At 42.2% G+C, this 23,807-nt stretch overlaps 2 protein-coding genes and 1 non-coding gene across 10 annotated transcripts in view; 2 read left to right on the top strand and 1 right to left on the bottom strand.

The window, feature by feature from the left end:
* The window catches only part of SEPSECS (Sep (O-phosphoserine) tRNA:Sec (selenocysteine) tRNA synthase), a 53,655-nt gene extending 53,163 nt beyond the window's left edge, over positions 1–492 (bottom strand). The window contains exon 1 of the mRNA XM_081541403.1: positions 333–492. The gene's annotated coding sequence lies outside the window, so the exon portion shown is untranslated. The remainder of the gene's footprint in view (positions 1–332) is intronic.
* Positions 1–23,807, top strand: part of PI4K2B (phosphatidylinositol 4-kinase type 2 beta) — an 88,790-nt gene that overhangs the window by 13,303 nt on the left and 51,680 nt on the right. The gene's annotated exons all lie outside the window — the stretch shown is intronic.
* LOC145521785 (small nucleolar RNA SNORA70) lies at positions 14,820–14,954 on the top strand. The gene has a single exon (XR_014065686.1). It is a non-coding gene; the product is annotated as a small nucleolar RNA SNORA70 (small nucleolar RNA).

Here is a 23,807-nt window from a genome sequence, read left to right as displayed (position 1 = left end):
TTTCCTGGCTTTGATGCTGTACTACAGTTATGCAAGATATTACCCATGGGGAAGCTGGGTACAGGGCATATGAAAGCTTCCTATACTTCTTTTTTTTTAAATTTCCAACAAATCTGTAATTATTTCATAATCAAAATTCTTTTTAAAAAAATGGGCAGAAATGCTCTCTAGGGTTGCAGAAACAATACAGATGGAAAGGAAGTTCTGAGCCTGGGGAGCTGCATCTGGGTCACCAGAGGAGAAATGCAGACTGCCCTGAGCAGGGCAAGGAGGATACCTGTCTGGAAGGAAGGCCAAGATACTGTAGTTATTTTCATTTTCTTAACAAATACCTGACAGAGTTCTTTCCTGTGTATCAGCCAAGGTGAGGGATTCTTCCATTCCCACCGAAGGTCATAATTCTACTCTTACTATTCAATGAGAGTAACTCATATGTAAATCAGTAACATATCAGAGTTACTGCTGCTGCTGCTGCTAAGTCGCTTCAGTCGTGTCCGACTCTGTGCGACCCCATAGACGGCAGCTCACCAGGCTCCGCCTTCCCTAGGATTCTCCAGGCAAGAATACTGGAGTGGGTTGCCATTTCCTTCTCCAGTGCATGAAAGGGAAAAGTGAAAGTGAAGTCGTTCAGTCATGTCCGACCCTTAGTGACCCCATGGACTGTAGCCTACCAGGCTCCTCCGTCCATGGGATTTTCCAGGCAAGAGTACTGGAGTGGGGTGCCATTGCCTTCTCCGATCAGAATTACTGATATGTGAAATATGGTATTTCTTCTTTCAAAATATGTTACTGTTTTGAATTTGGCTTGTTTTCTTTGTTCCAGATCTATTTAGCCATTTAGAAAGATATATACTTGATTGTACATGGGACATTTTCAAAATACAAGCCATAAAATATTTAAGGGACAGGGGGTTTTCTGGGAAGCTTTGAGTCATATGAACAGACCTGCCTGTTGTGAAGATGTCCAGATGTATTTCTGGAAATAGGCTTCTACAGACTGTTGATGTCCCAGCCCAGTGTATAAAGGAATACATGACGCTCAACCAAAACATAGTTGGTGACTGTAAAAACCCTCAACTCAGAGGTCCTAACCATCAGTGCATAGACGTCACCAGGGGCATTTGCTTAACATGCTGGTTATCTGCTCTCCCATTCCCAGTTTCTGAATCCTTCCATCGAGAGAGAAGGTCCAGGAATAGGCAACGTAACAAGCTCCCCAGGCAGTGTGGCTGGTGCCTGTCTGAGGATCTCTCTTTGAAAAACAGACTTAAAACCTCAACAAGAAGGAGGCTGGTCCACTAGCTTTTAAGTATTTAGCTGAGTTCCTGCTGAAATAGTGCAATTTGGCTGAACAGTGAGCTGTGGAAGAGACAAGTAGAGGCGATGCTTCAAAGACATGCTGAGCAAACTGAAAAGCAAGTTAAAGTACCATGACATTGCTTCCAATAGCCTGAGATTGACAGCAGCTGACAGTTTTGCTGGTACCAGTGTCACCACTGAATACAAAGAACATTGGGTATTTTGACTTATTTCAGCAGGGATAAAATGTAAGGGAGGAAAATATTCCCTTAACTAGTTTCCTCCTCTAAAGCGTCAGTGTAGAATAATAATGTCTTATATTCATGCATCAGCTTTCTGATCATTGACTTATTTGAAGCCATCACAAGAGAGATCTTTTAAATTATCTGCCCTTAGGCAAATGGTACATTTCTCAAAATTCCTTGACTGGTAAAAAAAAAAGAAAGAAAGAAAAAAAAGAAATGTACGTTTGAAAAACACATCCCAAGTTCTTTATCGCTTAGAAATATCTCCTTCTTGGGATTTTAGCAGATGTCCAGTCGAAGTAAAAGTGAATACAAACAGAGGCAGAGTTCTGGTTAGCAGTTGGTTAAGACATCAAGGACAATTCTCTGCCCATGGGACACTGAGTTGCATTTGAATTTATAAAAATTATGAGATCAGTTTTTGCCAAACACTGTCCTAAACATTCATTGAAGTAAAATTTATTGCATAAAGTTAAGAAAACTATAATTATATCAATAAATGCCAGCAAAACTGACCAGAGACCCCAAACTACATTTGCAGTACTCTGGTTTTGAAGCTTATTTCAGTTCAGTTCCGTTCAGTTGCTCAGTCATGTCCGACTCTTTGCGACCCCATGGACTGCAGCACACCAGGCTTCCCTGTTCATCACCAACTCCTGGAGTTTACTCAGACTCATGGTCCGTCGAGTCAGTGATACCATCCAACCATCTCATCCTCTGTCGTCCCCTTCTCCTCCCGCCTTCAATCTTTCCCAGCATCAGGATCTTTTCCAATGAGTCAGTTCTTCACATTAGGTGGACAAAGTATTGGAGTTTCAGCTTCAGCGTCAGTCCTTCCAATGAATATTCAGGACTGATTTCCTCTAGGATTGACTGGTTTGATCTCCTTGCAGTCCACGGGACCCTCAAGAGCCACCAGGGAAGCTGAAGCTTACTTATCATACCTAATTCTGTTCAGGGCTTCCCTGGTGGCTCAGTCAGTAAAGAATCCACCTGTAGTGTGGGAGGCCTGGGTTCGATCCCTGGGTTGGGAAGATCCCCTAGAGGAGGGGATGGAAACCCACTCCAGCGTTCTTGCCTGGAGAATTCCCATGGACAGAGGAGCCTGGCGGGCTGCAGGCCTTGGGACCGCAGAGTCAGACACGACTGAGCAACTAACACAGCACATTCTGTTCTACAAGTGAGATGACAGTTCTCCTGGTGATAATAAAAGCAGAATGCCTCTGACTACAACCTCCCTCACTCACTCTCTCTTTCCCACCAGGAATATTTCTTTTAAGACAATAAGTGCATATTTGTTTTAATTTAAATGTTATCTCCTCTAGTTTCTTTATCATACATCTTCTCAGACATGCAGTGAAGGATTCTCCTGCAAATACAAATCACCATATGGGCCCTCTGACTTGTGCACAAAAGATTCTAGAAATCTACAAATGGGGAGAATGTGTATTTCAGTAAAGACACCACCATTCATCCATGTACTCAGGCCAAGATGTCAGTGAGCCACCTTGATTCTCTTCCCACCCCTAGCCCCTCATCTGACTTTAAGTCCCTCATCTTAGCTCTCCCTATCATAACAATATACCACAGAGTGGGTGGCTTAAACAACAGAAATTTATTTTTCACAATCTGGAGGAGGGAAATAAAAGATCGGGGTACCAGCCTGGTTGGTTAGGGTGATAACCCTCTTCCAGGCTTGCTGAAGGCTCAGTTCTTGCAGCTTTCTTACAGGGTGGTGAGAGGAAGTTCTTATAAGGGTACCGATCCTATCATGGAGGCTGTACCCTCATAACCTCATCTAATTCTAATTACCTCTCAAAGACACCACCTTCTAATACCATCACACTGGGTGGTGGGGGTTAGGGCTTCAACATATGAACCTTGGTGAGGGGGTGAGGGTGACAGAACCATTCAGTCCATAACAATCAGCAAGTCTTAAAGCTCCACCTTCAAAATACACCTCCAGATCCAGCTACTTCTTACCACCCTCACACTTGTCTAAGTCACCATCATCCCTCTCCTAAATTATTGCAGGGCCTCTTCACTGGTTCCCTGCTTCCACTCTTCCCCTGACTGCAGTCAGAGTGATTTTTTTAAAACATAAGTCATATTCTGTTGCTTTTCTGCTTAAAACCTTTTAAGGCTTCCCCTTGGGCTCAGATACCCTTCTGGGCCTCTGATCTCTCCAGCTTACTACTTGTCACCTTGCTCACTGTACTCTGCCATCCTGGTATTCCTGCTGTTTCTCAAAACCCAGCACTCATTCCTACCTTGGACCTTTGCGTTTTAGGTGACTCTGCTGAGAGTGCTTGTCTCCCAAATCTTTGCACTGCTGACTTCCTTTGGGTCTCTGCTTTATGTCAGCACATCAGAAAGGCCTTCTCTGAACCATCCTAAGGCAGTTCCTCCCAACCCAAAACTCCAACCTTTCACCCTGCTCCATTTTTCTTCAAGTGCACATCTCTACCTAACATATTAAATTGTTATTTGTTTTTGTCTGCCTCCCATACTAGAAAGTTCTCCAGAAAGCAGACACTTTTCTTATTCACTGCTCTGTTCTTAATGTCTAGAAAGGACTTGGCTCATATTAGGTGCTCAATAAATAACTGTCGGATGAATAAGTGGAGAGTTCTCCATTGTTGTTTCCATAATGACAATTCCCAGTCCCTAAGGTTGGGGTCTCGAATTTTGAGGCTTGAGTGGTATCACAGGTTAGATTCCCCATGAAGCAGACTCTGAGATGGAGATGAGCATACAGGTTGTTTATTAGCACCTGTGGGAGGAAAGGAAGAAAGCAGGACAGGCTAGTGGGAGAAGTTGAGCTATGACGCAGTCTTGGTAGGAGCTTCAGCCAGCCTTACGAGGAATTCTGAAGCCAGATGGACCCTCAGAAGCTGTCCCAAGGGGACAAGGGAGCCCTCTTAGCTGATGCCGTCTCAACATCTGGGGATTTAATCCTCCTCTCCCGAGTGGCACAGCAAAACATCTTCCACAAATGGGAGGACGTGTAGTTTAATCATGGTCATGCCAAAGAAACCTGTGGCTTTTTACCTAGAGACCTCTTAATATGGCATCTGGTTCCTCAACAGTGTTACAACACTCCATGGACTGGTTCATGGTCTTCCAAATCCAAAACTCTGGTGGTATGAGAACAGAAAATATGGACCTGTCTCAGAGGTGGACTCACATTAATTCTGGTTCACAGACAGCAGTGCAGACAACTGGATGACTATTTTACAAGTGACATAAATTTCACCCAAACTGCAGGTGTCAGGAAGGCTTGTCCATTCTTTTCAGAGCCACCTAAATATAGCTTCCCAGGCTGTGTATTGCAGAACCCTAGGGGCTGCCATTCATGTGGACTGCAGTGAGAATGGTATAACCCCCACCCATACTGTGCAGTACACCAGCCCCAAATAACTAATAGGTTGGTTGGAACCAGATGAGGAGAGTCATGTAGGGAGGCTCTAGAAGTTGGTCCCCAGATGACAAGGCTTGAGACAGTCCTCCTCACTGCAAAGACAGTGTTACCAACAGAACCACAATATTATATGAAGCCTGTTGGCCAAGGTTCCATCCCATGTGTAGCTTTTGTTTATCACCAAGAGAAGAGGGTGCACTCCACAAGTGAATTCATTGCCCCTCTGCGTATAATATAGTTTAAATAGCTGAATAGTAGATACTAAATAACTAAACCTAAAGTTTATTTTAGAATAATGTTTCAATAGGTTTAAAAAACACTTTTGTATTTTTCAAAAACAACAACAAATATATGTCATTATATACTATATTTCTTATGGTCCTTGGTATATAAAACTTTTCTGTGCTAATTTAGATAATTAGAAGATACAAAAAGTTTGCATTTAATTTATGAATGAAAAATCTAGTTCAGTTATCAAACAGAACAGTTAATTCCCACCTATGTCACTTAGCAGCTCTGTGATCTGGGGCAAGTTACTTGGTCCTCTATGCCTCAGTTGCCTCGTCTATAAAATGTCAGTAGTAACAGCCAATTCAGAATGTCCCTTTGAATATGAAAGAAAAGTACATGAAACAATGCATATAAAATAACACATCTAGTGCTGCTGCTGCTGCTTAGTCACTTTACTCATGTCCGACTCTGTGCAACCCCCTGGACTGCAGCTTGCTAGGCTCCTCTGTCCATGGGATTCTCTAGGTAAGAGTACTGGAGTGGGTTGTCATGCCCTCCTCCAGGCATCTTCCCAACTCAGGGATCAAACCTGCATCTCTTATGTCTCCCACATTGGCAGGTGAGTTATTTACCACTAGCGCCACCTGAGAAGCCCAAATTAACACAGTATGGGAACATAACTTGGGAACTGTGGCTATCAATATGTTAAGTGTACTTTCATATTGTACCTTCATAATAGTCACATATGATATGTGGCTATTAATGTGTTAAGTGTACTCCCCCCCCCCTTATCTAGAAGGATGGTTAGAATTTACATGAGGTGAGCAATAACATATAGTTACAGTTCTGCTCTGAATTTTTAAGGTTTCCATGTATTCATTGCCTCAGCACCACGTCTCTCGGATTCACTGTCCTGTCCTGTGGCAATTAGAGCGAGCTTGGGCTTGCTAACAGTTGCTAAGTCATGTCTGACTTGCAACCCCATGGACTGTAGCCCACCAGGCTCCTCTGTCCATGGGATTTCCCAGGCAAGAATACTGGACTGAGTAGCATTTCCTTCTCCAGGGGATCTTCCTGATTCAGAGAATGACCTCGTGTCTCCTACATTGCAGGCAGATTCCTTACCACTGAGCCACCAGATAATGTACAACATAATAAATGTAATTAAAACTGCTCTATATTATATATGCAAGTTTTAATTTGAGAGTGTAAATCTAAGAATTCTCATCTTGAGGAAAAATATTTTTTTCAATTTCTTTAATGTATCTATACAAGATGATGGATGTTCTGCTATGATAATCATTCCATAATGTGTATAAGTCAAATTATTATGTTGTACACCTTAAACTTATTCAGTGCTGTATGTTAGCTATATCTAAATAAAACTGGAAGAAGATGGAAAAAAAAATAGCCACAAGTAACATATAATGAATGGGCATGGATGGCTATGTTCCAATAAAATTTTAGTTACAAAAACAGGCAGTGGACTAGATTTGGCCTAAGAGCCTAGCTTGCCAACCCCTGGACTGTATAAACTGATTGATTTCATGGCACAATAATAATAGCTATGCACTACTTTTCCTATCCCCTTTCTTGTAGACTCTTGAATTGATACTCAGTGATTCCAAAAGAATCTGCCTCTGTTTGCTTCTTTCTTAATGAGCATGAAATATCATCAGCTCTAAGAGGAGAAAAAAGGCTTCTAACCGTACCCATTCAACTCAGAGCTTCAAAGCCCAAGAGAAAAATAGATTTGCTGATTGTCCTTACTGATCCCAACACATCCAATGTATTTGAATAGCCATTTGACATTTTCAGGAATGCTAACAGATGTCATGTAATTAAGTGTATTATCTATGCTTGTTACTCTGCATTTTGTGATGTTATTTCCAAGCTCTACCAGTTGTGGATCTTAGCTACCAGTAGGTGACATCTCCATTTAATATTAAAAATGAATACTCACCTAGTTGCAGCCCCTTACTTTAGGAGATAAGACCCCTTTCAAACATTTCAAAATAGTTATTTGTAATTTATAATTACAAAATCATCTTTTAGCCTCCTAGAATTCCATCCAGATGGCATTTGTAAGTGTATTTAAATTAGCCTATAGTGGATTGAATTATGTGCCCCGCCCATAAAGTTATGTCCACACCCTAATTTCTGAAACCTGTGAATGTGACCTTATTTGGAAAAACGGTCTTTGCTGGTATAAGTTAAGTATCACAAGATGAGATCATCATGGATTACCTGGGGAATTACCTAAAGTCAATGGCAAGTGTTCTTGGAAGAGACAGAAGAAGAGAAAACACTGGGAGGAGAGATGGCCATGTACAGATGGAGGCCAAGACTGGAGTGATATTGCCCTATGCCAAGGAAAGGAGGTGGAAGAGGCAGGGAAGCAGTCTCCCCTAGAGCTTTCAGTGGAGGCAGCTTGCCAACATGTGGATTTTGGACTTCTGGTCTCCAGAACTGTGAGAGAATACATTTTTGTTGTTTTAAGCCACCAAGTTAGTGGTGGCTTGTTATGGTATCCCTAGGAAACTAACAGACCGTCCAAAAAACATAAAATGGAGTGAAAATCAAGGCAGATTGTTTAACAAAATTGTGACAATTCAAACTCAGTTGCTTAACTAAAATGTTTGTGGCTCAGATGGTAAAGCATCTGCCTGCAAAGCAGGAGACCTGGGTTCGGTCCCTGGGTCGGGAAGATCCCCTGGAGAAGGAAATAGCAACACACTCCAGTACTCCTACCTGGAAAATTCCATGGGTGGAGGAGCATGGTAGGAGGATGGAGGAGCCTACAGTCCATGGGATCGCAAAGAGCTGGACACAACTAAGCAACTTCACTGGTTCACTCAACTATAGATCTTCTATGACTGATGCTGAAGCTGAATATTCCAGTACTTTGGCCACCTGATGCAAAGAGCTGACTCATTGGAAAAGACGTTGATACTGGCAGAGATTGAGGGCATGAGGAGAAGGGGGCAGCAGAGGGATGGTTAGATAGCATCACCAACTCAATGGACATGAATTTGAGCAAAGTCTGGGAGATAGTGGAGGACAGAGGAGCCTGGCATGCTGCAGTCCATGGGGTTGGCTAAGAGTTGGACACAATTTAGCAACTAAATAACAACAAATGCATATATCACTGTGAACATGAATGTTCATATCATTTATGAGACAGATTCTATTGGAAACCTGTATTTTGATTTCCAAGGATAACAGACCTTGTCTCTTTTCCAACATCATACCCCTCCCATACATCATTCAGGAACAATGAGGCATTCAACTGTCCATGACAGCTTTACCAAGTGCAATATTAGAAACAAAGCAGGAACCACATAGAGAAATAAGCACAAGACAGCATCTCTGAATAAGCCATTCTTGTCTTATTTATTATGACCTCATATAGGATTCATTCAAATACATTCAGCAAGCACTTACTGTGCACCTAGCGAACACTAGACTCACTGCTAGGTGCTGAGCCATCAGAGATGAGTCAAATATAGTTCTTGTGCTTTAGTTGAAAAAGTCAAAGTTGCCTGGAGGATCAAACAAGGAGTCAGCTATGGTGCATGTGACAAGTGAGAGAGCAGAGTGACGATGGGAGCACAAATAGAGGCATCCGTGACCTGTGTGAACAGAAGGAGGAGGAGGAGATGGAATCTGGGCTGAATCCCGAAAGCGTGGTTGGATGGATTTCAAGCCGGGGCACCTAACATCAGGGAGCAGCGAGTGAGAGCATGGAGACTTGGAAACTGGGTTGGCATATGTGGATTAGAGAATTATATTACAGAAAAGCTGAAGGCGCATATTAAAAAGCAGAGACATTACTTTGTCAACAAAGGTCCATCTCGTCAAGGCTATGGTTTTCCCAGTAGTCATGTATGGATGTGAGAGTTGGACTATAAAGAAAGCTGAGTGCCGAAGAATTGATGCTTTTGAACTGTGGTGTTGGAGAAGACTCTTGAGAGTCCCTTGGACTGCAAGGAGGTCCAACTAGTCCATCCTAAAGGAGATCAGTCCTGGGTGTTCATTGGAAGGACTGATGCTGAAGCTGAGACTCCAGTACTTTGGCCACCTTATGCGAAGAGTTGACTCATTGGAAAAGACCCTGATTCTGGGAAAGATTGAGGGCAGGAGGAGAAGGGGACGACAGAGGATGAGATGGTTGAATGGCATCACCAACTCAATGGACATGAGTTTGGGTAAACTCCGGGAGTTGGTGATGAACAGGGAGGCCTGGCGTGCTGTGGTTTATGGGGTCGCAAAGAGTCGGACATGACTGAGCAACTCAGCTGAACTGAACTGAAGACGCAAACAGACCTGTGATGGTGAAGGGCCTTGGTAAGGGGTTCAGATTTCATCCTTAAAAACATCTGAGTGCCATTAAAGGGTTTTTCATCCATGACTAAGTGATTTGATCAGATTGGGCTTTCCTGGTGGTTCAGATGGTAAAGAATCCACCTGCAATGCAGGAAACCTTGGTTCTATCCTTGGGTCAGGAAGATCCTCTGGAGAAGGGAATGGCTAACCACTCCAGTATTCTTGCCTGGAGAATTCCATGGACAGAGGATCTTGGCAGACTACAGTCCATGGGTCGCAAAGAGTCGGTCACAACTGAATGGCTGATACTTTCACGGCTTTCGCGTGATCAAATTGCTTTCTGGAAATGTTCATGTGCTGCTGTGTGGATGGGGCAGAAGTAGTCAAGGAAATCATGTTGAGAGGCTATTGCAGCCATCCATACAGGCTTTTGGAAAACCTGCAGTAGGGGTGATGAGGAGCAGAAAGTCTGGAGAGGTTATTAAGGGGCTAGTTCTTAGGACTAGCTATGGGGTCAAAGAAGAGGGAAAAGCAGATTTTTAAAATTACTCTCTCTCTCTCATTTTTGAACCCCAGAAGGATTAAGTACTGTCTTTTTACTCATCTCTGTACCAGCCCAGCCACTTGTACAAAAATAAGTCTTCAATTTGTTAGTAGTTGAATCAATTTCCTAGGTTTCTATTAGAAGCTAAGGTTCCAGGTACTTTCCACAGTGCTCTCAGAATACCCTTCACTTTCAAGTATATAAAGCTGTTGTAAGAGATAATTTACAGCTCTCAGAAGGGCTTCCTGTTTTTGTTCGTCTGCCCATTTAGCAGCTTCTTACTGGATTAATGTCCTGGTGCATGAATCATGGTGACAGCTCGCTCAGAATTAAGTGCTACCAAGAGGTTTCGGGAGAGCCATTTCTGATGCTGCCTGGAGCCCCATGCAAAGTTCAGCCATGGTTGGGGCCCCCTACTCAACCCACTCCTCCCCTCAAGTCTCCTTGGCAACTGTAGCATGCATGTATCTACTCATTCTGTAGAAAGGCCCGCTGTTCGTGTCTCCCTAGCTACAATCCCTAAAGAAATCCCTACGGCACTGCGTATGGAAACCTTTTTCAATCATTTTTGGACTGACTGAGCAAGCAAACCACTGTGCTTCTGAAGTGGTGGATACAACTGAATAGCAGACTGGCTTCCTAAAGGCAGAGTACCTCCAATGCACTTCAACACATTGGCTTTACAACAAGAAGAGAAGAAAACTAGAAAATGTAAAACTAAAGACTATGCAGGAGCAGCAGAGGTAGCAAGGGGTCATTCAAGAGGGAGAGGTGATTTGGGGCTGGGTTGGACAGAGAAAGCCTTGTGGAAATGACTTGAGCTGGGTCTTTAAAGATGAGATTTAGCCAAAGTTTTGGAGGTAGTGCTGTTGGCAGTTTGGGGCTAAATGACTCATTCATGCTTCATGCATGACATAGTGCTTGGCACTCCTGACTCTTGCCCACTAAGTACCAGGCATTTAAAATGTTCCCTGACACCCACATTCCCAAATACCCCCTGGAGGGCTGTACTTTACTGGGTATGAACCACTGATGGATAGCAAAGGGGAATGTGAGAGGGCAATGCAGATGGAGGAGACCAAGGGGTGGAAAAGGACACCCGAGACATTCTCAGACCACTGCTAGAGCACTGTGATTGTGGTAGAGGATGGGAGAGGAAAATAACATTTAAAACAAGCTAAACATGAGATTTATCATTAAATTCTATTCATGACATGTCCAAATGGCCCCCCAAAATCATGTTAAACGCTAATGTCAGATTCAATTAAGAAATCAAAGGCACGTAGTAGATGGAATATGAGCTCTGAACTCAGACCTAATTTGAATCCCAGCCTCACCAGTTACTAGCTATTTACCCTGGGCAGGTTACTCATGTTCTTTCAGTCCGCCTTAACAACTTGAAGATGAAGATCATACTTCCTCAAAGCAATGCTGGAATCTCATCATGTTTGAGGAGGTCAATGAGAGGACGTGACCCCAGTTGACCCTCAAGCTGGACCCAAGTGGTCGAGGCTCCTTGCCCCCTGCTCCTCTGTCCTTGGAATGTACATTTTTCCCACTGTACCTGCACTAGCAGCAACTTTAAGGACACAGCCTTGAGAAAGCAATGTGTTACTGAAACCATCTAGACAGTATCAGACTTCCCAGGTGGCTTAGTGGGGAAAGAATCCACCTGACAATGCAGGAGATGTGGGTTTGATCCCTGAGTCAGAAAGATCCCCTAGAGGAAGAAATAGCAACCCATTCCACTATTCTTGCCTGGAGAATTCCACGGACAGAGGAACCTGGCGGGCTACAGTCCATAGGGTCACAAAGAGTTGGATATGACTGAAGCAATTGAGCATGCCTGCAGACAGTATACATAACTGAACCCCATTAAGGCTTCTACACAAACTCTTACAATTCTTGTGGGTAGGTTGGGAGATCTACTTAGTGTTGTCACCAAACAAGACAAACCTTATATGCAAGGCCCTTTGCTTATTAAAACTGCCACCTACCAAATCTGCAATGATTTGCCTCTTTCTTTGGTCTTTCCATGTTCTCCAAGTAAGGGGACCAGTTTTGAATAATATTTTTTGAGATGTATCCACATTGTTGTCTATATTAACATTTCCTTCCTTTTTATTGCCGAGTAGTTTTCCATGGTATGGATATACCACACTTGGTGTATCTACTCACTTAAAGGCAATGGACATTTGAAGTATTTCCAGTTTGGGACTATTATGACTAATGCTGCTACAACCATTCATATACATGTTTCGTCTAGACATATATTTTCATTTCTCCTGGGTGAATACCCAGAAGTAGAATTCCTAATTGTATGATGTGGGTGTATGGTAATGACTCTTTACCTTTTTTTTTTTTTTTGACTCTTTACCTTTTTAAGGTAATGCCATACTGTTTGCCAAAGTGACTGTATTCCCACCAGTAGTATCTGAAAGCTCCAGTTGTACCACATCCTTGCCAATACTTATAGGGTCAATCTTTCTCCCTTTCTCCATTCTAGTGTATAGTGGTATCTCATTGTGACTTTAACTGATATTTCTCTGATGGCCAATAGAGTTGGACATCTTTTTGTGTGCTTATGAAAATGTTTAATCAAAATATTTATCAAATGAAATGCCAAAATGCTGTTATTAGAAGCAAGGTTTGCAAACAGGGAGACTTGAAATCTGTCCTTTATGAGCACAGTAACTACTGAACGAATTAAACAGTGAGCCTCCAAATGGTATACAATATTAATATTAAAATTCTATAATTGCATTTTGGGATATCTCAACTTGCAGAATGAATCATTTGCTGAAGCACCTATTTTTAATTGGATAAATTTATGTCCTGTACTGGAATAAAATGAAATTTAGGAGGCCTATAATTATGCACAATCATAAGTAGAGACAACTTATTTGATGAGGTTTTTCTTATGAAATATTTGTTGAAGAAAGGCACTCTGAATGAAACCAAAAAAAAAAACCAGCATCTGTGAAAATATTTGGGCTGAAATATTTACACATTTCAGCATGCAAAAACTTAAAATTGTGAATATCCTTGTTTTAGTTTGCTAGGGCTGCCATAGCAAAATTCCACAGACAGAGTGGCTAAACAGTAATTTATTTTCTCTCAGTTCTCGAAGCTGGAAGTCAAGAGCAAGGCGTCGACAGGCTTATTTTTTCTTGAGGCTTTCCTCATTGACTTACAGATGGCTGATTTCTGGCTGCGTCCTCACCTGGTCTTTTCTCTGTGCTTGTGCCTTCCTGGTGTCTCTCTGTGTGTAATTTCCTTTTCTTATGAGGTTAGATTAGGGCCCATTCTAATGAACTCATCTTAATGTAATCACTCTTTAAAGACCCTATGTCCATGATACAAATGAACTTATTTACAAAAAAGAAACCGACTCACAGACACAGAGAACAAATTTATGGTTGGGTCATGAGGGAAGGTTAGTGGGAGAGGATGGTTGGGCAGTTTGGGATGGACAGGTACACACTGCTGTTTAAAATGGATGGCCATCAAGGACCTGTTGTCTAGCACAGGGAACTCTATTCAATATTATGTGGCAGCCTGGATGCGAGGTGGGTTTGGGGCAGAGTGGACACATGTATATGTATGGTTGGATCCCTTTACTATCCACTTGAGGTTATCACAACATTATTAATCAGCTATACTTCAATATAAAATAAAAAGTAAAAAAAATAAAGACCTTATATGGTCACAATCTGAGGTGCTAGGGATTCAGGCTTTAATATAGGAATTTTAGGGGCATAGCATTCACCCTACCATACTCTTCCATTTAGCAGACTAGTTCTGACATCCCTTTTACTTCCACATAACTCAGGAAGAAACATCACCCCTAGCATCTAGTGCAGGGTATAAATGGGTCAGAAAGTAAACGCTCTCTGCCTAAAAATCTGCAATTGACCTTTTTCTCTGTGCTTTCCATGTGTCAGCATGGACTGGCCAGACTCCAAAGTCCACCTGATTAGACCAACAATATCTACCTGGCTTTCTCACATTGGCATATTTTTTAAAAAATAGTTGTATTTCTTGTTTATAAAAGTAATATATGCTCATGGGGATGTGGCAGGCATCAAACACTAGTGAGTACATAGAAGAAAATAAGGTCACTTCTAAAAAAACCACCCGGGCAGTAGCTACCATTACTACATTGGTCATATGTGCATCAAAATATTTTGTCTATGAAAGAGCTTATGTGCTTTTTAATATAAAAAGTAGAAATCACAATGTATATCATTTTTTAGCTTTGTTTTTTCCATGCCGTGTAGGGCCACCCAAGACAGACAGGTCATGGTAGAGAGTTCTGACAAAACATGGTCCACTGGAGAAGGGAATGGCAAACCACTTCAGCATTCTTGCCTTGAGAACCCCATGAACGATATGAAAAGGTCCCAAATAGACACATGGAAAACAATTCAGCACAACCTCCAACAAAGAGGGACTGCTGCTGCTGCTAAGTCGCTTTAGTCGTGTCCGACTCTGTGCGACCCCATAGACGGCAGCCCACCAGGCTCCGCCGTCCCTGGGTTTCTCCAGGTAAGAATACTGGAGTGGGTTGCCATTTCCTTCTCCAGTGCATGAATGGGAAAAGTGAAAGTGAAGTTGCTCAGTCATGTCCGACTCTTAGCAACCCCATGGACTGTAGCCTACAAGGCTGGGTGAAACTATTACTACCAGGCAGACAGGAGGGCCTGTAGCAGCATAGACCTTAGGACGCGCGTGTGATAAAACACAGGCCTCTTTGCAGCCAATTAAGCCGACTGTGCTCTTTTCCCCATGGGGGCCCAATGTGCAATGGCTGCAAACAGCAGCCTCCTTGGTAGTGTATGCAACCTGTTGCCTGTACAGGTTGTCCTAAGGGACCTTGGAGACAACTCTTCTAGTGGGCATTCGTGACTAGCCTGCTGTTCCCCAATCTAGACTCCACAGACAGGTATGCGCGGTGCTTTTGGAAAGCCCCAGGGCACAGTGGCCAGGGTCCACATTGGCCAGGTCATAATGTCCATCCGCACCAAGCTGCAGAACAAGGAGCATGTGATTGAAGCCCTCCACCGGGCCAAGTTCAAGTTCCCTGGCTGCCAGAAGATCCACATCTCCAAGAAGTGGGGATTTACCAAGTTCAACGCGGATGAATTTGAAAACATGGTGGCAGAAAAGCGACTCATCCCAGACGGCTGTGGGGTCAAATACATCCCTAATCGTGGTCCCCTGGACAAATGGCGGGCCCTGTACTCATGAGCATCAACACTGTCCCCTCCTTAATCATGCTCACCAATAAATTCTATTTCCTGTCCATCTGAAAAAAAAAAAAACAAAAAAACACAGGCCTCACAGACTAGCCCCAGATCTCACTCTTTTCAACCCAGGACCCACCCTGACCAAGGAACTGACTTTTTCTTCAAATATTTGACAACATGATCTGGACACAAAGAGTAAACAGATTCAGCAGTGGATCGAAAAAAAGTACAAAGTCCAGATTATAGTAAAGGGGACTACTGAAAAGGAATTCACAAGTATCACACACTCTCCTCCTTTGCTTCAGAAATACACAGTCCTTCTTCTGGGAACAGGTTCTGGCAGTGTATAAGAAATATAGGTGTTTATCCTGGTCTGTTCATTCCATTTCCACAAGAAAGAAAAAATTATAGATTAAGAGAGTCATCAGCTCAGCAACATAATATCCTTTGAAACAAGTGCTAGGTATTCCACTGCCTAATAGAAATTATATCAGAACTCATTTCCTACTGATAGATATTTTTGGTTATCTCCAAATTTATTAAACAAATACATTAATGAACATCTAAGATATGCATTTTGGACTCTTGGCTTACTATATTAATATTTCCTTGGAATATATTCTTAGTGATTGAATGTATGGGTTGAGGGTGTGTATTTTTAAAGTTGTGATAACTATTTCTAATCTGTTCTCTAGAAATGTTATAGCAGTTTATATCATTTCAGTTATTTTGGGTATGTGTGTGCTCAGTGATGTCCTACTCTTTGCAACCCCATGGGCAATAGCCCACCAGGCTCCTTGGTCCATGAAATTTTCCAGGCAAGAATAATGGATCCTTTTGCCATTGCCTACTCCAGGGGATCTTCCCAACACAGGGATCGAACCTAATTCTCTTGAATCTCCTGCATTGGCTTGTAGATTCTTTACCACTGTGCCACCTGAATATTCCTTGGAGTGAAATTGAGTCTCATTTGGTAAATTTCCCTGGTGGCTCAGATGTTAAAGAATCTACCTGCACGCAGGAGACCTGGGTTCAATCCCTGGGCTGGGAAGATCCCCTGAAGGAGGGTATGGCAACCCACTCCAGTATTCTTGCCTGGAGAATCCCAGGGACGGGGGAGCCTGGTGGGCTGCCGTCTATGGGATCGCACAGAGTCGGACACAACTGAAGCGACTTAGCAGCAGCAGCAGCAGAGTAGTCAAATTCTTAGAAACAGTAGAACAGTGGTTGCCAGGACTTGGGTAAAGGGGAAATGAGAAATTGTTCAGTGAACATAAAGTTTCAGTTTTGCACAATGAAAAGATTCTGGAGGTTGGTTGCACAACAGTATGAATATGCTGTCCTCTACTGAACTAAGCACTTACAAGTTAGATGGTAGGTTTTGTATTCTGTGTATGTTATTACAATTTAAAAAAACTGCTCCAGATATTTTCTTGGGTGGAGGTTGGGGGTTTAGGATTTTAGGAAAATACCTACTCTGCTGGAAACACCATATCCTCAGCAGTTCCAAAGACAAATTGTCTTCATTGTGTGAAGTATAATACTTAAGGGGAATTTGTTGTTTACAGAACGTTGTTTGGAAATAGGACTTTTTTTAGCTCCCAAGATATAAAGGGCAGACACTATTGGTAAATTATCTTATGATTTATAGATAATCTGTATATATAGATGCTTGTATTACCAAAGTGTATATGTTATAGTACTAATTTGGTAGCTAATTATTGAGTGTTTACTATGTGCCAGACCCTGTGGCATGTTACGTTAGTTGAGATGGGTTAGGTTTCACTGTGCCTACAAACAATCCCCAAATCAGTGGAATTTTATTTAAAATAAATTAAAGTTTATTTCTCACTCAGACTACACAGCTTGGCTGGGGACTCTGTTTTGGCATATCATCTTCACCTAACTCCAGGCTGACAGAGCTGCCAATTTCTGGAACATTGTCAGGACCCTAGCAGAAGAAATAACAAAAGCATATACTGAAACTGAACAGGAACTCAGCACAAACTGAAGCAGGAGCCCTGTGGGGCTCCTGGGCACAGAAGCCTTTCTGTGTCCCATTTCTTGTTTGTAGGGAATAGACTCCAGCTTCCATGACCTTCCATGAGTTCCAAAAGGCATATTTGAACAGTTATTGATCAGGGAATGGAGGAGAGGCAGAGACATTGGAGAAGCAGCCAAGAATCATTAGTGCAGCCTTGGGCAGGGTCCTGGTTCCACCTCAAAGGATACCTACAACAATATCTTTGAGCTCTTCTGCAGAACTGAAACCCCCAACAAATGGCAGATATTAACTATTCGATGAAGCATTCTTCACTCCAAAGAAGTTCACAGTGTGATGACTAAAGGAGAAAAAATCCTATGGCTTCTTCAAGATTTTTTTTTCTATATTCAAATAATACTTGACGAATACTTGTGAAGTACCTCAGGCACTGGACTATGATATGCTGGAAACATAATGGTGAATGAGACATTACGTAATTGCCTTAGTACAGCTAAAGTTTTTCCTACTTTTTTCTTAGACAAAGGGATTTGTGGTGGAAAATAGGAGCTGGAATAACCAGACCCCATTCCTCCAACTCACAGTCACCACGACTAAAGTTACATCACACTCATTCCCCCAAGCCAAGATCAAATCTTACCCACTCACTTCTTGAGACTGGAGGAGCAAAGAAAGGTCAGAAACAATGAAGACGGAAATGGTTAAAATGAAATAAAAGCTATTAAAAGCCCAACAGATGACTCTTTGCCACTTCTCCTTGCTTCAAAGTAGTGAGTAGCAGGTATAGCATAGGTACTGCCCAATCTGATGGCAAAGGTAAACTGTTGTCCCACCTGTAAGGAACAGCCCTGTCCTTCTCCCTCATCTTCTTGAAACTACTGAAGAAAGAATATGCTTTTTTTTCTTTTGGGTTTGATGAGAAGACAAAATATTGGCAGCTATCTTGTCAGCACTAGAGATCAGCCTGTCTGAGAATGGAGCCACTATGGGAAAGCAAGCAAGACCCAAGACATGCAAATTAATCCTTTGACAGCATTTGAGCTCCTGGATCCAGCCATGCCTGAAGTCAATGCAGCCTAGACTTTTCAGTTATCTGAGCCAATTAATTCCCTTTATATGGCAAAGAAGTTGGGTTTCTGCTATTGAAGTCAAAGAGTCTTGTTACACCTATATACTCTTCCTCTTTTTAAAGTTCCAATGCCAAAGAAGCCGTCGTGTGCCCTGCACAAGAAGGGGAGAAGGTTTGTATTTGAGAAATGAGAATAAACCTGAGCAAAGCTGATTCTGAAAGCTCAGCTTCTCTGCACCAGTGCCAAGTCAAATCTTGGAGACAGAGTTTTTGATGAAGAAGAAAATAATAACTTTATTGCTCTGCCAGGCAAAGGTAGACACAGCAGGCTTCTGCCCTTAAAAACTATGTGTCCCAGCACATGAGGATTTGATCAAGAGGGTCTGCATTCCCTTAATCTTGTCTCAGGTGGTAGGTGTCCTGATCCTGAGGAGTTTCTCTGGTCCCTTTAACCTTGCCTCAGGTGGATTCATGGCTGCTTCTCTCTCAATTAGCCACTATTCAAATCTGCTCCTTGGAACCTAGGGAAAGTCATGGAGGCTGGAGTCTTGCCTACAAGAAATGGGGGACAAAAACACTTTTGGGCCCTGAAGCCCCACAGGGTCCTTCTTGGTTTCAAGGCAAATGAAGCTCATGGTGGATGATACCAATTTCCTAGGCACCAGCTGCTGAAATTATCACCCCTTCTACCCAAACGTATAGCCCTAAACTTTTAGAAAAGCATGAATAGCAGCAGAAGGAGGAATTGGCCACGAGGATGCATGGAGAGACACCAACAGACTGAGTATCTTATCTCCACTAAAAGATTTAGTACTAGAAAGCTGCAGTGAAGTCTCATATCGCTAAAATTCATTACAGCTGTAAAAAACACCACCATATTTTCATGAGCTATTAAAACAACAGTTAAAAATAAAGCCCATTTGGTGTCCAATATCCTTCACATGATCATATTTTTTCAAGTATTTGTGAAGCAACAAAATTTGGTTAACTGCAATACATCTCCTTGTAACTGATTCAGATTTCCATATTCTCTTTTGTATCCTAAAGTAATAAGCTACAATTTCTCTTACCATATAATTTAAAATTACATAGAAGTATCACAACAACAAATATATTCTCTTTGTTTCTCCTTTCTCAACTAGTTTTTCATTTTAACAGTTCTTGATGAAGTCGCTACAAACATTGAGTGGCATGGGCATAAGAATAGTATAAAGGGAAGGCATTACCATTTCTTTGGAGCCTATTATGTGCCCGTCTCATCATAAGTTATTTTATTTCATTGAATACTAACCCTAGCCTTTAAATCAGGTGTCATTGCTCCCATTTTTCTGATGGGAAAGCCTCAAAGAAGAGAAGTCATTTACTCAAGTTTAAATAGCTATAAAAGATGCTGTTAATTGCTTGTGCATAAATATTTCCTTCTTCTTTGCTGTTTGAACATACTTCTTAAAGAAGTTGAAATGCTGAATATACTTATCCCAGACTTCTTTGCTAATAGGGCCTGAGCTTTGATACAACTTAGCCAACAGGGCCTGAAGGAAAGTCTGCTGGGGATTTAGGGGAAGTTTTGTCCCTGATTAAAAAAATAAAATACATACACACAAGAAGGCTTTCTCCCTACTTTTTTTAAATTTTATTTTTAATTAGAGGGTAATTACAATATTTTGATGGTTTCTGCCATACATCAACAAGAATCGGTCATAGGTTTACATATGACTCCTTCCTCTTGAACCTCCCTCCCTATCCCTTCCCTCTAGGTTGTCACAAAGCACCAGGCAGCAAAGGAGATGCAAATATAAAGAAGAGACATTTGGACACAGTAGGGGAAGGAGAGGGTGGGATGATTTGAGAGAGTAGCATTGGAATATACATAATCAGATGTAAAATAGATCACCAGTAGGAATTTGCTGTATGACACAGGGCACTCCCTACTTTTTGTTTTTGGATAAGGACTTGTAATGTGATTCTTGGAGCAGTCACAGCCTTCTTGAGACTATGAGGACACAAGCCTGAGGATGAAGTTAAATACTCTAAAACATTCTAAAGATGGTGAAAATGTAGAATGGTCCTTAATGACATCTTTGAACTTCTCATTTAACTAACTCTGGAATCCCTGTAGCTCCAGACTTAGAACAGCCCCTGGTGCATATTAGGCATTTCAGTTCAGTTCAGTTCAGTCGCTCACTCGTGTCTGACTCTTTGCAACCCCATGGACCACAGCATGCCAGACCTCCATGTCCATCACCAACTTCCAGAGTTTACCCAAACTCATGTCCATCAAATTGGTGATGCCACCCAACCAACTCATCCTCTGCCGTCCACTTCTCCTCCTGCCTTCAATCTCTCCCAGCATCAGGATCTTTTCAAATGAGTCAGCTCTTCCCATCAGGTGGCCAAAGTATTGGAGTTTCAGCTTCAACATCAGTCGTTCCACTGAACACTCAGGACTGATCTCCTTTAGGATGGACTGGTTGGATCTCCTTGCAGTCCAAGGGACTCTCAAGAGTCTTCAGCACCACAGTTCAAAAGCATCAATTCTTAGGCGCTCAGCCTTCTTTATAGTCCAGCTCTCACATCCATACATGACTACTGGAAAAACCATAGCCTTGACTAGATGGACCTTTGTTGGCAAAGTGATGTCTCTGCTTTTTGATATGCTGTCTGCATTGGTCATAACTTTCCTTCCAAGGAGTATGCGTCTTTTAATTTCATGGCTGGAGTCACCATCTACAGTGATTTTGGAGCCCCCAAAAATAAAGTCAGCCACTGTTTCCCCATATATTTGCTATGAAGTGATGGGACCGGATGCCATGATCTTAGTTTTCTGAATGTTGCCCTCTAAGCTAACTTTTTCACTTCTCTTCATCCAGAGGCACTTTAGTTCTTCTTCACTTTCTGCCATAAGAGTGGTGTCATCTGCATATCTGAGGTTATTGATATTTCTCCCGGCAATCTTGATTCCAGCTTGTGCTTCTTCCAGCCCAGCGTTTCTCATGATGTATTGTGCATATAAGTTAAATAAGCAGGGTGACAATATACAGCCTTGACGTACTCCTTTCCTGATTTGGAACCAGTCTGTTGTTCCATGTCCAGTTCTAACTGTTGCTTCCTAACCTGCATACAGGTTTCTCAAGAGGCAGGTCAGGTAGACTGGTATTCCCGTCTCTTGAAGAATTTTCCACAGTTTATTGTGATCCACACAGTCAAAGGCTTTGGCATAGTCAATAAAGCAGAAGTAGATGTTTTTCTGGAACTCTCTAGCATTTTCGATGATCCAGCATATGTTGGCAATTTGATCTCTGGTTCCTCTGCCTTTTCTAAAACCAGCTTGAACATCTGGAAGTTCACGGTTCACGTATTGCTGAAGCCTGGCTTGGAGAATTTTGAGCATTACTTTGCTAGTGTGTGAGATGAGTGTAGTTGTACAGTAGTTTGAGCATTCTTTGGCATTGCCTTTCTTTCAGATTGGAATGAAAACTGACCTTTCCCAGTCCTGTGGCCACTGCTGAGTTTTCCAAATTTGCTGGCATATTGAGTGCAGCACTTTCACAGCATCATCTTTTAGGATTTGAAGTAGCTCAACTTCACTAGCCTTCCATCACCTCCACTAGCTTTGTTCATAGTGATGCTCCCTAAGGCCCACTTGATTTCACATTCCAGTATGTCTGGCTCCATCGTGATTATCTGGGTCATGAAGATCTTTTTTGTACAGTTCTTCTGTGTATTCTTGCCACCTCTTCTTAAAATCTTCTGCTTCTGTTACGTCCATACTATTTCTGTCCTTTATTGAGCCCATCTTTGCATGAAATGTTCCCTTCGTATCTCGAATTTTCTTGAAGAGATCTCTGCTACTGCTAAGTCGCTTCAGTCGTGTCTGACTCTGTGCGATCCCATAGACGGCAGCCCACCAGGCTCCACCATCCCTGGGATTCTCCAGGCAAGAATACTGGAGTGGGTTGCCATTTCCTTCTCCAATGCATGAACGGGAAAAGTGAAAGTGAAGTCGCACAGTCGTGTCCGACTCTTAGCGACCCCATGGACTGTAGCCTACCAGGCTACTCCGTCCATGGGATTTTCCAGGCAAGAGTACTGGAGTGGGGTGCCATTGCCTTCTAGTCTTTCCCATTCTATTATTTTCCTCTATTTCTTTGCATTGATTGTTGAGGAAGGCTTTCTTATCTCTCCTTGCTATTCTTTGGAACTCTGCATTCAAATGGGTATATCTTTCCTTCTCTCCTTTGCTTTTCACTTCTCTTCTTTTCACAGCTATTTGTAAAGCCTTGTCAGACAACCATTTTGCTCTTTTGCATTTCTTTTTCTTGGGGATGGTCTTGATCCCTGTCTCCTGTACAATGTCACGAATCTCCGTCCATAGTTCATCAGGCACTCTGTCTATCAGATTTAGTCCCTCAAATCTATTTCTCACTTCCACTGTATAAGGGATTGGATGTACGTCATACGTGAATGGTCTAGTGGTTTTCCCTACTTTCTTCAATTTAAGTCGAATTTGGCAATAAGGAGTTCATGATCTGAGCCACAGTCAGTTCCCAGTCTTGTTTTTGCTTACTGTATAGAACTTCTCCATCTTAGGCTGCAAAGAATATAATCAATCTGATTTTGGTGTCAACCATCTGGTGATGCCCATGTGTAGAGTCTTCTCTTGTGTTGTTATAAGAGGGTGTTTGCTATGACCAGTGCATTCTCTTGGCAAAACTCGATTAGCCTTTGCCCTGCTTCATTCTGTACTCCAAGGCCAAATTTGCCTGTTATTCCAGGTGTTTCTTGACTTCCTACTTTTGCATTCCAGTCCCCTATAATGAAAAGGGCATATTTTTGGGGTGTTAGTTCTAAAAGGTCTTGTAGGTCTTCATAGAACCGTTCAACTTCAGCTTCTTCAGTATTACTGTTGGGAGCATAGACTTGGATTACCATAATATTGAATGGTTTGCCTTGGAAATGAACAGAGGTCATTCTGCCATTTTTGAGATTGCATCCAAGTACTGCATTTCAGACTCTTTTGTTGACCATTATGTCCACTCCATTTCTTCTAAGGGATTCCTGCCCACAGTAGTAGATATAATGGTCATCTGAGTTAAATTCACCCATTCCAGTCCATTTTTGTTTGCTGATTCCTAGAATGTTGACGTTCACTCTTGCCATCTCCTGTTTGATCACTTCCCATTTGCCTTGATTCATGGACCTAACATTCCAGCTTCCTATGCAATATTGCTCTTTACAGCATCGGACCTTGCTTCTATCACCAGTCACATCCACAGCTGGGTATTGTTTTTGCTTTAGCTCCATCCCTTCATTCTTTCTGGAGTTATTTCTCCACTGGTCTCCAGTAGCATATTGGGCACCTACCGACCTGGGGAGTTCATCTTTCAGCGTCCTATCTTTTTGCCTTTTCATACTGTTCAT

This window comes from Giraffa tippelskirchi, chromosome 1 (assembly GCF_054371585.1).
Source record: "Giraffa tippelskirchi isolate mGirTip1 chromosome 1, T2T-mGirTip1v1.2.pri, whole genome shotgun sequence".
In the NCBI taxonomy this organism is placed as follows: Eukaryota; Metazoa; Chordata; class Mammalia; order Artiodactyla; family Giraffidae; genus Giraffa; species Giraffa tippelskirchi.
This window is presented reverse-complemented; position numbering and strand designations above follow the sequence as displayed.